Source organism: Lagenorhynchus albirostris, chromosome 12 (assembly GCF_949774975.1).
Source record: "Lagenorhynchus albirostris chromosome 12, mLagAlb1.1, whole genome shotgun sequence".
Taxonomy (NCBI): domain Eukaryota; kingdom Metazoa; phylum Chordata; class Mammalia; order Artiodactyla; family Delphinidae; genus Lagenorhynchus; species Lagenorhynchus albirostris.
In genome coordinates this window covers 26,042,554-26,057,080 of record NC_083106.1, presented here as the reverse complement: position 1 = coordinate 26,057,080, position 14,527 = coordinate 26,042,554, and positions in this window count along the sequence as shown.

Below are 14,527 nucleotides of genomic sequence, written 5' to 3'. Positions count from 1 at the left end.
TGGGGTTACTGAGAAGAGCTCTAATTGTTTCTAAATTGTTGTTCAGCAGTTCTTTCTGCTTAGCGTAGAATGGGAAAGGCTTTCCGTGGGCAGCCCATTCTTCAGATTGTAGAGAATAGAACATGTGATATTTCTTGTCTCCTTTATTTTGCCTCTAAAGTGAGGCTTCTAGTCCTTATACTGGATGCTCCTTTATTAAAAACTGGAAGATAGGGGCTTCCCCGGTGGTGCAGTGGTTAAGAATCTGCCTGCCAATGCAGGGGACGTGGGTTCGTGCCCCGGTCCGGGAAGATCCCACATGCCGCGGAGCGGCTGGGCCCGTGAGCCATGGCCGCTGAGCCTGCGCGTCCGGAGCCTGTGCTCCGCAACGGGAGAGGCCACAACAGTGAGAGGCCCGTGTACCACAAAACAAACAAACAAAAAACTGGAAGATGGTTTTATTATCTATTATTTGATATAGAAACGTATTTAGGGAGAACTTTTTTTTTGTAATTAACCATAGTTATCGAGAAAGAGAAGCTATACATTCTCTTATTCAAACTCCCTTAACCTTTTCATCCCGAAGATATGAGGTTTAGATTTTGTAAAGATGTCCCACATAAATGTTCTGTTGGCCACTAAAAAAGTCTGTATTATTGATGCATTATCCTTAGGATATAGGTTGCTTTTCTGGTCATGATTTTTAAACATACAAAAAAGAATGTTCACACAAACTTTCTCTCAGTTCTTCATGTGAAAACTGACCGCCTATTAGAAGAGGCTGACCAGGATGTGAGACACAAACTCTAGCCACTGAAAGGAAAGCTAACTGGCGATGAAAGCAGTCTGTACATAGCTGGAGACAACAATGTAGGGCTGTGTTCACTCTAACAACATCTAATGTGTGGTAGTCAAATATTTGAGGGGACAAACCATAGAACTATGTTGGCTTCTCGGAAGTTCTTTTTGCTTGTGGGTTGTCCTGACCGGCTGTGACAACTGCCGTCACCGTGTATTTGCTAGAATTGTACCAGCTCAGTGCTGGGAATACGCATATATTAAAACGAGGATATGCCAGAATCAGTTGAGCCTTGGTTCATGGTCCAAATGAGGAGTCATCGTATTACAGCTAAGATTCAGATATGAACTTTACGTTTTTCCTATTAGGAATTTCTAAGGAAATCATAAAGCTTTAAGCCTGAACATGATTATTTTTCTTTCTTTCTTTTTACTTTTAGGGATTGAACCTGGGCCCTCGGCAGTGAGGGTACAGAGTCCTAACCACTGGACTGCCAGGGAATTCCAGCATGATTATTTTTCTGATTGAAAAATATAATTAGAACAAGAATCAAAGAAATATAGATGCTTAAATATAATGAACATTCTTTTCTCTGTTTCATAAACACTGGTTCTTCATTCATTCTTCACTGAAAAAAAAATTCTTTAGTTTCTCTCCAGACCTCAGGGCTTCCCGCCACAAACTCTCTCATGCTATGCATGTTTCAGAGCTTTGAGAGTTTGACTTAATTTGTGAGTCAGAATACCTAACATTCTTCTTGCAACTTTCTGACTGAGTATTAAAATTCTTGCCAGTTTTTCCAGCCTTTCCTCAGGGTCATTCTCAGAGATTCTCATTCCCTTTCATTGCGATTTCCTTTTTCCTTCCTTCCATAGCGATTGCATCTTCCTATGAAGGGCTTTACTGTTGCCTGGATGAACCCTAGAGATATGGTTTAACTAATCAGGAAATACTTTCTATCTTCTCTCAACCTCAGCTCCAGCTTTATTGTTTTCCTAGTGTATATTCAACAGTCTCTTCACAGCCACGCTTCTCAGATGTTGGAGCTACAAAAAACACAGTTATAACAAGTCCTAACTTTACAAAGTATATTTAAACACTTCTTTTTAAACAGCAAGATTTGAAAACATATGTAAGTCACATCCCCATGCAGGCTTGTTTTACCGTAAGTCCCATAAAGGCAGATACAGTTCTATATATTTTACTTATGTATTTATAATCCTCCCCCAGTTTTGTCTGTTTTGATTGACTTCTGTACTCTTAGCATGTAGAAAGTTTCCTGGCATAAAAGATATTAAAATATTTCTTGAGTGAATGAATTAAGGTCTTTTGCTTCCTTTATGTCTCCTATAGATGTTAAGGGTCTTACCATATTATATTATGTTGAAAAGATCGGTTTGAATGAGAGGTAAGAGGTTCCAAACAAGAAACCCATATATTTTGGTTATTAGTCACAAAAAGATATGATAGACGCATCTTATCTTCTGAGAATTCTGCATAGGAAAATTGAATAAGGTGTATTTATTTTAAATCTCATACAAATATAACATTTAGACACATAAAAGAAATTGGTGCAATAGTTAGAAGTTCTATATTCTGGTCTCAACTCTCTCCTTAATTATATCTGGGACCATGAGCAAATTCACTTTTACTTTTCTGGACTTCGTTCTGTTAACAGTGTCCACCAGATTGGATTAAATATCTCCATTATCTTCACTTGGCCATGTTCTCATTGCACCCTGGTCATCAAACATACATGTTTCTTCCTACTTCCCACCTTACATTGAACATATCTACTTATGTGTGTTTCCCCCACTAGGTTTAAGGAACTTGCACTCTATCTCGTAAAAATAATTGCTTCTATTTTTTAGTACTTTCAAGTGTCATCCTCTACCTAATTGAATATTTTCAAGAAAACCGCTAAATAGGTGTATCTAACTCCATTTTGCAGAAGAGGAAATTTAAGACTTTGAGAACTTAACCATCATGCCCCAGGTCTATAAATATTTGGGATTACAACCTCTACTCTGACCCCAAAGTCTCAGCTCTTAACCACTTTCTACTAGATCCTAGTGTCTCTCTAAAAGATGATTTTCATGTCCTGAACACCTACTGTCAAATACATAGATATTGATTATAATCCTGTAAACCTTGCACAGTAGATATGATTATCTTCAGCTCAGGATAGACCTATAGACCAGGAAACTGATGCTCAGAGATGACATGCGAGTAGTATAGCTGTGCAGTTAGTACATGCTGATTAGTCTAGAACTTCTTTCTGCAAATAATCACAAGATTAGTTGATATTTATGCTAGTTGATATTTATAATATTTATTCATCCTCTATCCATTCGTATTCTCTTTTCCCTTAGCCAGCAGCTTAGCTGGTTGGAATTCTTTACAAGGTTGGATGATTTTTTTACTTGGTTGAGTTTTTGAAACCTTCATTCCTGAAAGGCCTGAGCCCTTAGTGGTCCTATCCCTATTGAGTTGTTCTGGTCTTCCACAAAATTGACCACTTAATATGAAAATCATGACAGATAGTCCCTGACCCCAATGATTTGCTGGGACTGAATTGGGTTGATTTGCTAGAGACTAGACTTGTAAAAATCCTTAATTGGAGTTGTCCCACTTGCGATTTACATTTATGATAATTAACAGGCATTCTCAAGACATATGTCTCCTTCACAGGCCAGACAAGTGAATTAAGTGGGGATGCCATAAGAGTCACCCTTCAATCCCCACATTTTCCACATCTTTCATGGTGGGTGGCACTGATCTCTGTGATTCCCTTAGGATGTGCTGTTGTTTTGATTGATATTTTAGGAGGAAGAGGCAGTCAGAGGGATTCCCACTTTGTCATTTCTACCATAATATATCTTACTCCATGGCTGAAAGATTTTTATTACAACTGTTTCAACTATACACCCAGGGACTGGAGAAACAGTCACAAGTTGAGTTTGCAGACTACTTGAGACCAATTCAGGCCAACACTTCCCTTTCATCTGCCCCTTTGACAAATGGACCCAAGCAGGATACAGGTTCCATGGTGATTAGGGTCAGCTCAGATCCAGTGTCTAATTATATCCCCAAAGTCTGGGAGTGTTCTTTTCCCCAGTGCTTAGTCACCCTGGAAAAGGACCTCATGCTTATTTGTTAGAGATTTAGGAAAAGATTTATGGTACATAATTATGGTGGTAATGAAAGGTCCTTCCTCAAGGGAGCTCTATCGGCTCTTCATTCAAGTGACTCTGCCTCTATAACTGGCCCATATCTGGGAGCTGGATGAGAGACCGTGATTCCTCATTGTAGTGACTCAAGTTAGGCTCCTATTCACTGGTCCCAAAGGGTTTTTTAAAAATACGATGTATAAATACATATATTCTGCAAGAGTTACTTGCTGATTGTATATAAATGTGTCTTTAACTTATTTAGATAGTATCGTGCTGTGATCTTTTACCTTACTTTTAAAACTCAACACTGTTTTTAAGACTGTATTCGTATTCCTTCCGACTGCTGTGTAACAGTTCCATACCAGATTTTACTCATCTGTTCCCCTAGTATTGGACACCTATAATGCCTTTAGCTTCCTGCTTTGTGAAGTTCCTGTGTGCAGACTCAAGTCTGTAGACTTCCGTGGAGATCGCTCTAGGAATATAGCCAGGGGTAGGAATGCCTGTTCATGGGACCTGCTGAGGACAACCTGTGTGCTCTCCTGAATTGCTAAAACACTACAGTCCCACCTGCAGTACATAATCGTTCCCATTTCCCTCTGTTTTTACTAAAACTTAACTTTTTTTGATTACCTAATTGTTATCTATCTAATGTCTAGTTTATCTACCTAAATTTATCTAAAGTTCAATCTTTTTAGTTTGCATTTCTCCAATTAATAGTAGGGTTGAACATCTATTTATATACTTGTTAGCCTTTGTATTTCCTTTTCTTTAAATTGTATCATATCCTTTGTCCATTTTTCTATTGTTTCCTGTCTTTTGTTGACATGTCTCTGTTCTAGAAATAAATCCCTTTTAGATTTTAGGTATCACAAATATTTTCTCCCAATCTTTCACCAATGAGGTTATCTCATCTGTGTGATTTTTGTTGGAAAAAAACCCCTTAATTTCAACATAAGTTTATCTATCAATTATTTTTAAACCTTATGACTTGTAGTATTGGGGTCTTATTTAAAATACTCCTTCTCACCTTAAGTCTGCAAAAATATTCTTCTACATTTTTCTCTGTTACCTTATAGTTTTCATATTCAGTTCTTTAAAACATGTAGAGCTAGCCTTAATGTATGTTGGGAAGCAGAAATCTATTTTTCTCTTTATAATAAGCTAATCACCGACTAAACAATCCATCGTTTCCTTACTGATTACATGTGAATTTATACAAAGGACTGTTTCTGAACTATTCTGTTCCTATGCTGTTTTTATTTGTTTAATTTTTTTTTAAATTTTTATTTTATTTTATTTTTTTGCGGTACGCGGGCCTCTCACTGTTGTGGCCTCTCCCGTTGCGGAGCACAGGCTCCGGACGCGTAGGCTCAGCGGCCATGGCTCACAGGCCCAGCCGCTCCGCGGCATGTGGGATCTTCCCGGACTGGGGCACGAACCCGTGTCCCCTGCATCGGCAGGCGGACTCTCAATCACTGCGCCACCAGGGAAGCCCAGGGGCTACTCTTCATTGTGGTGCGCAGGCTTCTTACTGCGATGGTTTTTCTTGTTACAGAGCACGGGCTCTAGGCATGCGGGCTAAAGTAATTGTGGCTCGCTGGCTCTAGAGCGCAGGCTCGGTAGTTGTGGCGCACGGGCTTAGTTGCTCCGCGGCATGTGGGATCTTCCCGGACCAGGGCTCGAACCCGTGTCCCCTGCATTGCCAGGATTCTTAACCACTGCGCCACCAGGAAAGCCCTTCCGTATCTTTATACTTGCAAAAAGTAGTCATTTTTGGCATTATTATTCTATGTAATCAGTGAGTTTCCAGATTTAGTCATGCATTTATTATTTTCTTCATTCACCGTTCCATCTTGCATCTAAGACCTTCCTTCTGGGATCATTTTCCTTCTTCCAGAAAAACATACAGTCGTCCTTCAATATCCATAGGAGATTGGACCAAGGCCTCCATGGACACAAAAATCCCTGGATGCTCAAGCCCCTTATATAAAACCGTGTAGTATTTGCATATAACCCACACACATCCTCCTGTATAATTAAAGTCATCTCTAGATTAGTTATAATACCTAATACAATATAAATGCCACATAAATCGTTGTAAATACAATGTAAGTGCTATGTAAGTAGTTCATGGCTAATGCAAGTTTTGCTTTTGGAAAATTTCTGGAATATTCTTTTTCTGAATATTTTTGATCTGCAGTTAGTTGAATCCACAGATGCAAAATCTGTGGATACAGAGTGCTGATTATACTTCAGAAGTTCTTTAGTGAGTTTCTTTGCTTGTAACCTTTGTCTTTGTCTGCAAATGTCTTTATTTTACCCTTGTTCTAGAAAGACAGTTTCACTGAATATAAAAATCTCTTAGCACTTTGAAGATGGAGGTAAATGCCTGTTCTTTTTTGGCAACTTTGGAATCTTTTGGGTGTTCTTTTGTTTCAGTACATTTTCAATAGGTATAGATTTCTTTTTGTTTATCTTGCTTGAGGTTCCTTGGATTCACTGAATCTGAAAATTGTTATTCTCTATAAATTCCAAAAGTTTCTTCACCAATATCTCTTCAAAATTTTTTCTCTCATTCTATTGGCTCATTCTGGAAAACTGATTAGCTATACTTCACATTTTCTCATTCTATGATCCGAAACTTTCAACCTCTTTCCTAATTTCCATCTCATCACTTTCTGACTGTGTTTTGGTAATCTTTTCTTCAGTTGTGTCTAATCTGCTGTGCAACTGTCAAGTAAAAGAAAAATGCACAATGTGAGAGTTATGAATTTCAGTCTTATTCAGGGGCTGTATTGAGGACTATAGCCCTGGAAACAGCCTCTCGGTAGCTCTGAGGGAACTGCTCCACAGAGGTAGGGGAGAAGTCAGTATATATATGATTTTTGGTTAGGGAATCTGTGTAGTCAAGCACACATCTCTGTTAAAGTTTACTGCTAGTCACAAGGACCTGATATCTCAGTTAATGATTTTAGTGCTTTTCCGTGTATGGGAAGATGCAAGAGTCTTCCTGAGACATACAACTAACTATAAGAGGTCTGGTTTTCCAAAGCACAGAGTGCCCCATCCTGCTTCTCATCCTACATTCTTTTCAGGGTGCAGGTCAGTTAGCGTCTGCAGTGGCTAATGACTCAGTCTTTGTAGAACTGGTGGACGAGCAACAGTTTTCTACACCCATTGTGTTTCTAATTTCAAGTATTACTTTTTTCATTTTCTGTCTTCTATTTGGCTATTTTCAGTTCTGACTGGTCATTTTTGATAACCTCTTACTTCTTCATTTTATCTTCAGTTCCTTCTATTATTTCTTTAAAACACAGTAAACATATTTATTTGATAACCTGTATCTGATAACTCCATATTAGCAGACATGGTGTGTCTCATCTGCAGTTTGTTATTCCTGATGACTCTTGCTGATGGTGGCTTGATTTCTTGATGGCTTGAGGTCATGACTGTCAAATCATGCTCCTTGGAAAAGTTTTTTTTTTTTTATGGGAATTCCTTGATGTCTGGATTTAAAGTGCATTCTCCTAGAGCATAGTTACACTTAGTTCTGCTAAGCACCTTAGTATACTACCAACCTAGAGATTTTAAACTAAATTTTTAGCTTGGTTTACTGAGAACACAGATTAATTCAATTTTAATTCTCAAGCTCACGTAAGTTTCAGTTTAGGATAGAAATTCTCTGAAAAGACCCTTTCCTCTTCCCCTTCACCTCTCTCCCTTCATTTCTTCTCCTTCTCTCCCTACATTCTATTTTCCCCTATATCTTTAAGCTCTCTCTCTCTTTTCTTTCCTTCTTTCCTCCCTCCCTCCGTCCCTCCCTCCCTCCATTCCTTCCTTCCTTCCTTCCTTCCTTCCTTCCTTCCTTCCTTCCCTCCTTCCTTCTTTCCTCCTTCCCTCTTTCCCTCCCTTCCTTCCTTATTTTTTCTTCCTGCTGCATGGCTATGATTGGCAACTAGCCCCAGCACCTACCTCTGCAGAATGCGTTTTTATTTCTCAAGTTAGTCTCCTTTTATGTTTTATGCAGGGAGCTTCCATCTGACTGGTTTGAACCCCAGACTACATGCCCTGGGCCACCAGAATTAGGAATATACTCTCAGCATAAACATCACTTTAGCCCTGTTGTATGGGGCCTCCAAGAACTGCCTTACTGTCCCAGAAGCTCAATCATGCATTTCAAAATATTTTTAATGTAATTTTAATGTAAGTGTTTTGTACTGGGAGGATTTCTCAATACAGTGAAGGGGAGCAGAATACCCCACTCCAAAATATGCCTCTTTGGCATAAAGATTATCTTGAGCTGGTTATTTTCAAGAAACAGACACAGGAGAAGCTCTGAAAACCGAAGTTACCCTTTTGTAAGAGAAATTTACATTTGTAAGGGAAACCTCCATTTGTAATCATGTTTTCGTCTCTGTACCAAGAAGAGGAAGCTGTCTAAAATTCTGGAAACTTGTGTTAGTGGAGAGAGACAGGACTTAAATCTGCAGAACCTTGCCCCTGTTTACTGTGCTTTTCCTGGCAACCCCCCGTAACTGGCTATCCACACCCTCACCCCCGACACCTTTTATGTTTAGCTGGTGATGGTATTTAAGGTGGTGGCTTGGGTCATTTTGGGGAGTTAGTTTTCTTGGGTATCTCCCATGGATACAGGAGATATACATGTTATTAAACTTCTGTCTGTTTGTTTCCTGTTAATCTCTCTTTTATTGGGGGGGGGTCAGCCAAGAAACTGGAGGTGTAGAGGGAAAATTATTTTTCCTCTCCTTCAGTAGACAATGTTCCATCTGATGAAAATGGAAGTGGAATAAATAACGTGATATTTCTAAAACTTTAGTAAAAGAGATGATGTAAAAGAAATGAAAATTTTTGGTTTAAATATTTTGATTTAAACTTTTGAAATAATTGTAACCATTTTTCTGTGGTGGAATGAGGAATGTGTCTTCAAAAATCTAATTTTACCTGTCACAGTTAGAAGCACATAGCACCGTTCATGTCGGTTATTCAGAGAAGAGAGAGGATTTATGCTTGCTGGGATTTCGGGTCCAGGGCCTATATAGGTAAGACATCAGGGAAAATTATTTCTCATAAGATTTTCCTAAAACTGCACTGAATTAATAGCACGATTCTCTGCGGTGAGCATTCTCATAGCCTGTCATACCGATGGGTTCACTTCCCACATTTTGTTCCCTAAATACTGAGGACAATGCCTCTTAGAATGAAAGCTGAAACCAACAAAAATTGTTAGATTGTAGATGCAAATTCCCTATTGATAGTAATTCTCTTCTCTCCTTACTTGATGAGAAAAAGGCCTTTCACGTTCTCAAATTCAATGATCTTTTCAGCAAAAGGGCAAATGCTTAGTAAATGTAATTTTCTACTTATCAGGGTGTGTCTAAGTTAGTGGCAATAGCGAATAATAACACCCTGCGTCTATCGAGGAAAAATGATTACACTCTTTGGAAAACTCTGAAAAAGATACATTTTTCTTAAACCACTGTGTATTGTTTTACAATTTCCTTTGAAAAGGAGGTCATAGAATCCTTCAGAGTACTAAAATAGTGTATTTCAGTTGTAATAACTTCTGTGAGTCAACTACTTTATATATTTTTTTCTTATAACTCTGCAGGGTAGACATTATTATAGTCAGAAACTGTGGATCAGAAAGGTTAAGTCATTCGCCTAAGATAACACAGCTACAGAGTAACAGATCAGAGATGAGAAACATGTCATACTTTGCTTTATTTATTTATTTATTTTATTATACCATGCCAATGCCTCTTTAAACCTTAAATACCTAAACCCACATAAATATAGAAGACTTAGAGCAGGGAGGAACTTCTACAGTAGGCTATGGTCTACCTTCCTTATTTTACAAATCAAGAAATCAAGGGAGGACTTCCCTGGTGGTGCAGTGGTTAAGAATCTGCCTGCCAGTGCAGGGGACACGGGTTCGAGCCCTGGTCCGGGAAGATCCCACATGCCACGGAGCACCTAAGCCCGTGCACCACAACTACTGAGCCTGCGCTCTAGAGCCCATGAGCCACAACTACTGAGCCCACATGCCACAACTACTGAAGCCCACGTGCCTAGAGCCCATGCTCCACAACAAGAGAAGCCACCGCAATGAGAAGCCCACACGCTGCAATGAAGAGTAGCCCCCGCTCACCACAACTAGAGAAAGCCCGCATGCAGCAATGAAGACCCATCACAGCCAAAAAAAAAACAAAACAAAAAAGAAAACAAGGCCCAGAGAAGTTAAGCAAATAACCAAGATTACACAGTAATTAGAACCTAAATTCTTTTGATTCTTGTGCCACTGACTGTTTCTCCATACAAATCTGCAATTTAGAATTCATGAACTGTGTTGGGACTTCCCTCGTGGTCCAGTGGTTAAGACTCTGAGCTCGCAATACAGGGGGCCCAGGTTCGATCCCTGGTCAGGGAACTTGATCCTGCATGCCTCAACTAAAGATCCTGCATGCCGCAACTAAGACCCTGTGCAGCCAAATAAATAAATATTAAAAATAAAATAAAATAAAATTCATGAACTGTGAATGAAAAAATTTTAATGCGTTTAAAAATCCAAACTTTGGATGCTGTTTTAATGTAGGGTTATTTGCCACCTAATATTGATACTGATATTATGAAGGGGTGGGGAAAGGGCAAGGGAGAGTGAGACATGCGAGGCCTTGATCTTCTTCCCTGGCGGCCGACCTGCTCTAGGAGAGGATGTCAATCCATTCCTTCTTTCCTTTTCCATCTTGGCTCAGGGACTTTGCATGTGCTGTTCCTTCTGCCTTGTATACTTCCCCAATCCTTTACTTGGTTAACCCCCATTCTTCCTTCAGAACTCAGCTCAAAACATCAGTTCCTCAGAGATATCTCCCTGGACCTCCCTGGTTTGGAAATGCCTTTACTAGGCAGTCACAACACCACATCTTGCCTTTGGATTGCAAATCACAACTGAAATCACACTTGCATCTGTGAGGTTTTGACTAATGTCTGTGTGGCCAGTAACCTGGGAGTTCCATGAAGCAGGATTTGTGCATAATGGGCCTCCTGTTGTATCCTCACTGTCTCACACAGTGCCCTGCATAGCAGGGCAACTTAACATCTACTTATTGATGAAAGGAATAAAGGAGCTCAACAAATATTCATTGAGCATTTTTTAAATAAATCTTTATTGGAGTAAAATTGCTTCACAATACTGTGTTAGTTTCTGTTTTACACCAAAGTGAATCAGCCATATGCATACATATGTCCCCATATCCCCTCCCTCTTGCACCTCCCTCCCACCCTCCCTATCCCACCCCTCTAGGTGGTCACAAACCCCCTAGCTGACCTCCCTGTGCTATGCTGCTGCTTCCCACTAGCTAGCTATTTTACATTCAGTAATGTATGTATGTCGATGCTACTCTCACTTCTCCCCAGCTTCCCCCTCCCACCCCGTGTCCTCAAGTCCATTCTCTATGTCTATGTCGTTATTCCTGCCCTGCAACTAGGTTCATCAGTACCAATTTTTTTTAGATTCCATATATATGCATTAGCATACGGTATTTGTTTTTCTCTTTCTGACTTACTTCAGTCTGTATGACAGACTCTAGGTCCATCCACCTCACTACAAATAACTCAATTTCATTTCTTTTTATGGATGAATGATAGTCCATTGTATATATGTTCCACACCTACTTTATCCATTCATCTGTTGATGGACATTCAGGTTGGTTCCATGTCTTGACTATTGCAAATAATGCTGCAGTGAACATTGAGCATTTACTAGGTGCTTTGTGATAGACACTATAGTAAGCTACAAAGACCTATGAAGAAGACCCTTTGCTTAAGTAGATAACTGTACAGTGAGGGAAAAAAAAGAAATACAAGGCATAGCTGGAAGTTACACATACAGTTTTGGGGAGTTCAGGAATTGCCTAGGGGAGAACTGGCTTTTAGATGGTGAGATTAGAGAAAATTTATAAATTTTTGAACTGGGTGTGGTGGATGCATTTCAAAATCTGCCTTTGAAAATTTTCCTGTCAATTACCTAAGATGGCATTTACATTAAGTGCAAGATCAGTTTTTAAAAATTGAGATATAATTGACATATAACCGTACATTAATTTCAGGTGTACTACACAATAATTCAATATTTGTATCTACAAGTTTCCCCACCAACTGAAGGTAGAGCTTTCCCATGACAGCTTCAGTAAGCCGGAAAGGCCTAAAGCGAAGAAGCAATTACCTTAGGACATATCTTGCTGACGGATGCACAAAATAAACTGAGATAAAGCACAGATGCTCACAGAGTTCACAGCTATGGCAGCTTGATGCTTAGATGCCGAGGGTCGGGCCCAGGGAATGTCATTTGGTCATTTTCTGTGTTCTCAAAGAGGATAAAATGTAGACTAGGTGTTAGCACTGTTGGGCCTTTCAAGAGAAACCCTCTTCCTGCCTGGACTAAAATCCCCGGCTCCAGGGTCTGGTGAAACCCTCTCACACCTGACTGTGATTCTCAGACTAAAGCCAGAACCCAGGACACATCCTCTTGGGGTCAGTGATGATGTCCTCACTCTACAGCAGTGGGGCTTTCTCCCCGCATTGGACTCCAGGACCCCAGGGCTGAGAAGTCCCCCAGTTAAATATACTTTCTTTCCGTACCAACACCCTTTCCTTCCTAATTCCACTGTATTCATTTCCTTCTGCTGTTCTAACAAATTGTTACAAATATAGCAGCTTAAAACAACATAAATGAAAACACAAAATGTAAGAAAACACAAAAATGATGTGTTTTCTTACAGTTCTGGAGGTCAGAAGTTGGAAATGGATCTCAATGGATTAAAAGCAAGGGGTAGGCAGGCTATGTTCCTTTCTGGAGGCTCTAGGGGCACCATCTGTTTTCCTGACTTTCCAGTTGCTAGAGGCCACACACATTCCTCGGCTCCTGACCTCCTTCCTTCTCGTCAAAGCCAGCAACTGCTGACTGAATCCTTCTCACATTGCATTGCTCTGATCTTCTCTCCTGCCTCCTTTTCCACTTTTAAGGATTCCATTGTGATTAACTTGACCCACCTGAATAATGCCTAGTAATCTCCCTGTCTCAAACAATTTAACTTGACCAACATCTGCAAAGTCCCTTTTGCCACGTCAGGTGACATATTCACAGGTTCTGAGCAACAGGACATTCACATCTTTGGAGGCGGGGTCATTCTGCTGCCTAACACATCCACCATTTCCATGATGATTATCATGTTCACCCAAATGTATTTAGCAATCTGATTTTTCTCCATCCTTTACCAATTAATTTATTAATTTAATAGATATTTATCGATTGCTTTGATTACAAAGATGAGTTAAAATATCTCTGCTCCCAGTCTAATATGCTATATACACAGCCAAGCAAATAAAAAACAGGTGAAAAGGGCCGTACCTCCCCACCTTTCCTGCCAGCCTTGGCAAGAGCGTAGAAGGATTTTAGAGTAAAAAGCGTTCAGGGAGGAAACAGTGCTCAAGTCGTCCCTGAAAGAGACAGGAGATTGGAAAGTTAGGGGAAGGCTCCCAAGGGCAGTTTTCTCCAGACAGACTCTTGGAGAATGTGTGGAATTTACCAAATAGACAACAGAGGGGAAAAGATGTTAGACAGAGAGGACAGCATGTGTGAAGGCTCTAGACTGTGAGAAAGTGGGTGGGGTTTGGAGAACTGCAGTTAGTTTCATATCACTAGAGCAGTGCAGGCCAATAGAACTTTCTGCAAAGGTGGAAATACTTTGTATCTGTGATGGCCATCGTGGCTGCCACCAGCCACAGGTGGCTCTTGGTCACTTGAGATGTGGCTAGTTGACAGCGGTACCGGATTTTTAATTTAATTTAATTTTAATTACTTTAAATTTAAAGAGTTGCATGTAACTAGTGACTGCCATATTGTCAGCACAGCTACAGAGCACAGGGTATCTCTAGGGAATGATGGGAGGGGATGAAGCTGGAGAATTAAGTGGGGCTTAGATTACAGGAGGCTTTTTTTTGCTTAACAGGGAATTATGAATTTATCTTTTAGAGACGTGGTTTTCAAACGGCATTTCATGGACACCACTGGTTTTGTGGAGGTGGTTACTCAGAGCTGCTGCAGCGGCTGGCAGGAAAGGTGGGGGAGGTCCAGGAAGGCTGAGTGGGTGCTTGCAGGTCTATTCTTCCTTCTCCCATCAACCCATTTCAGGAGTCTCCTTCAGCTGGGCAGCTCGTTTTATCAGTTTAATGTATTGGGGTTTTGTGTACAATATTATGGAGGGAAATGACTGATTTGGGGGATGGTGAGAAGTGGGATGACGGATTTTCCTTTCTGAGAAATCATTCGGCTAGAGGTTAGAATTCAACATAAGGAAGGAACTGGATGTAGAGAGAAGAATTGGGAGTTGGTCTTAATAGTCTGGGTGAGAGATGGTGCTGCCTAAACTCAGTGGCTGCGGCCCAGTGGAGAGTAGGGGCAGATTTAAAGGGGGCCCAGGAGGGAGATTAGACAGGGCTTGGTGAGTGATTGTATACTGGGAATAAGAAAGAGGAAAGAATCCATGACCACTGC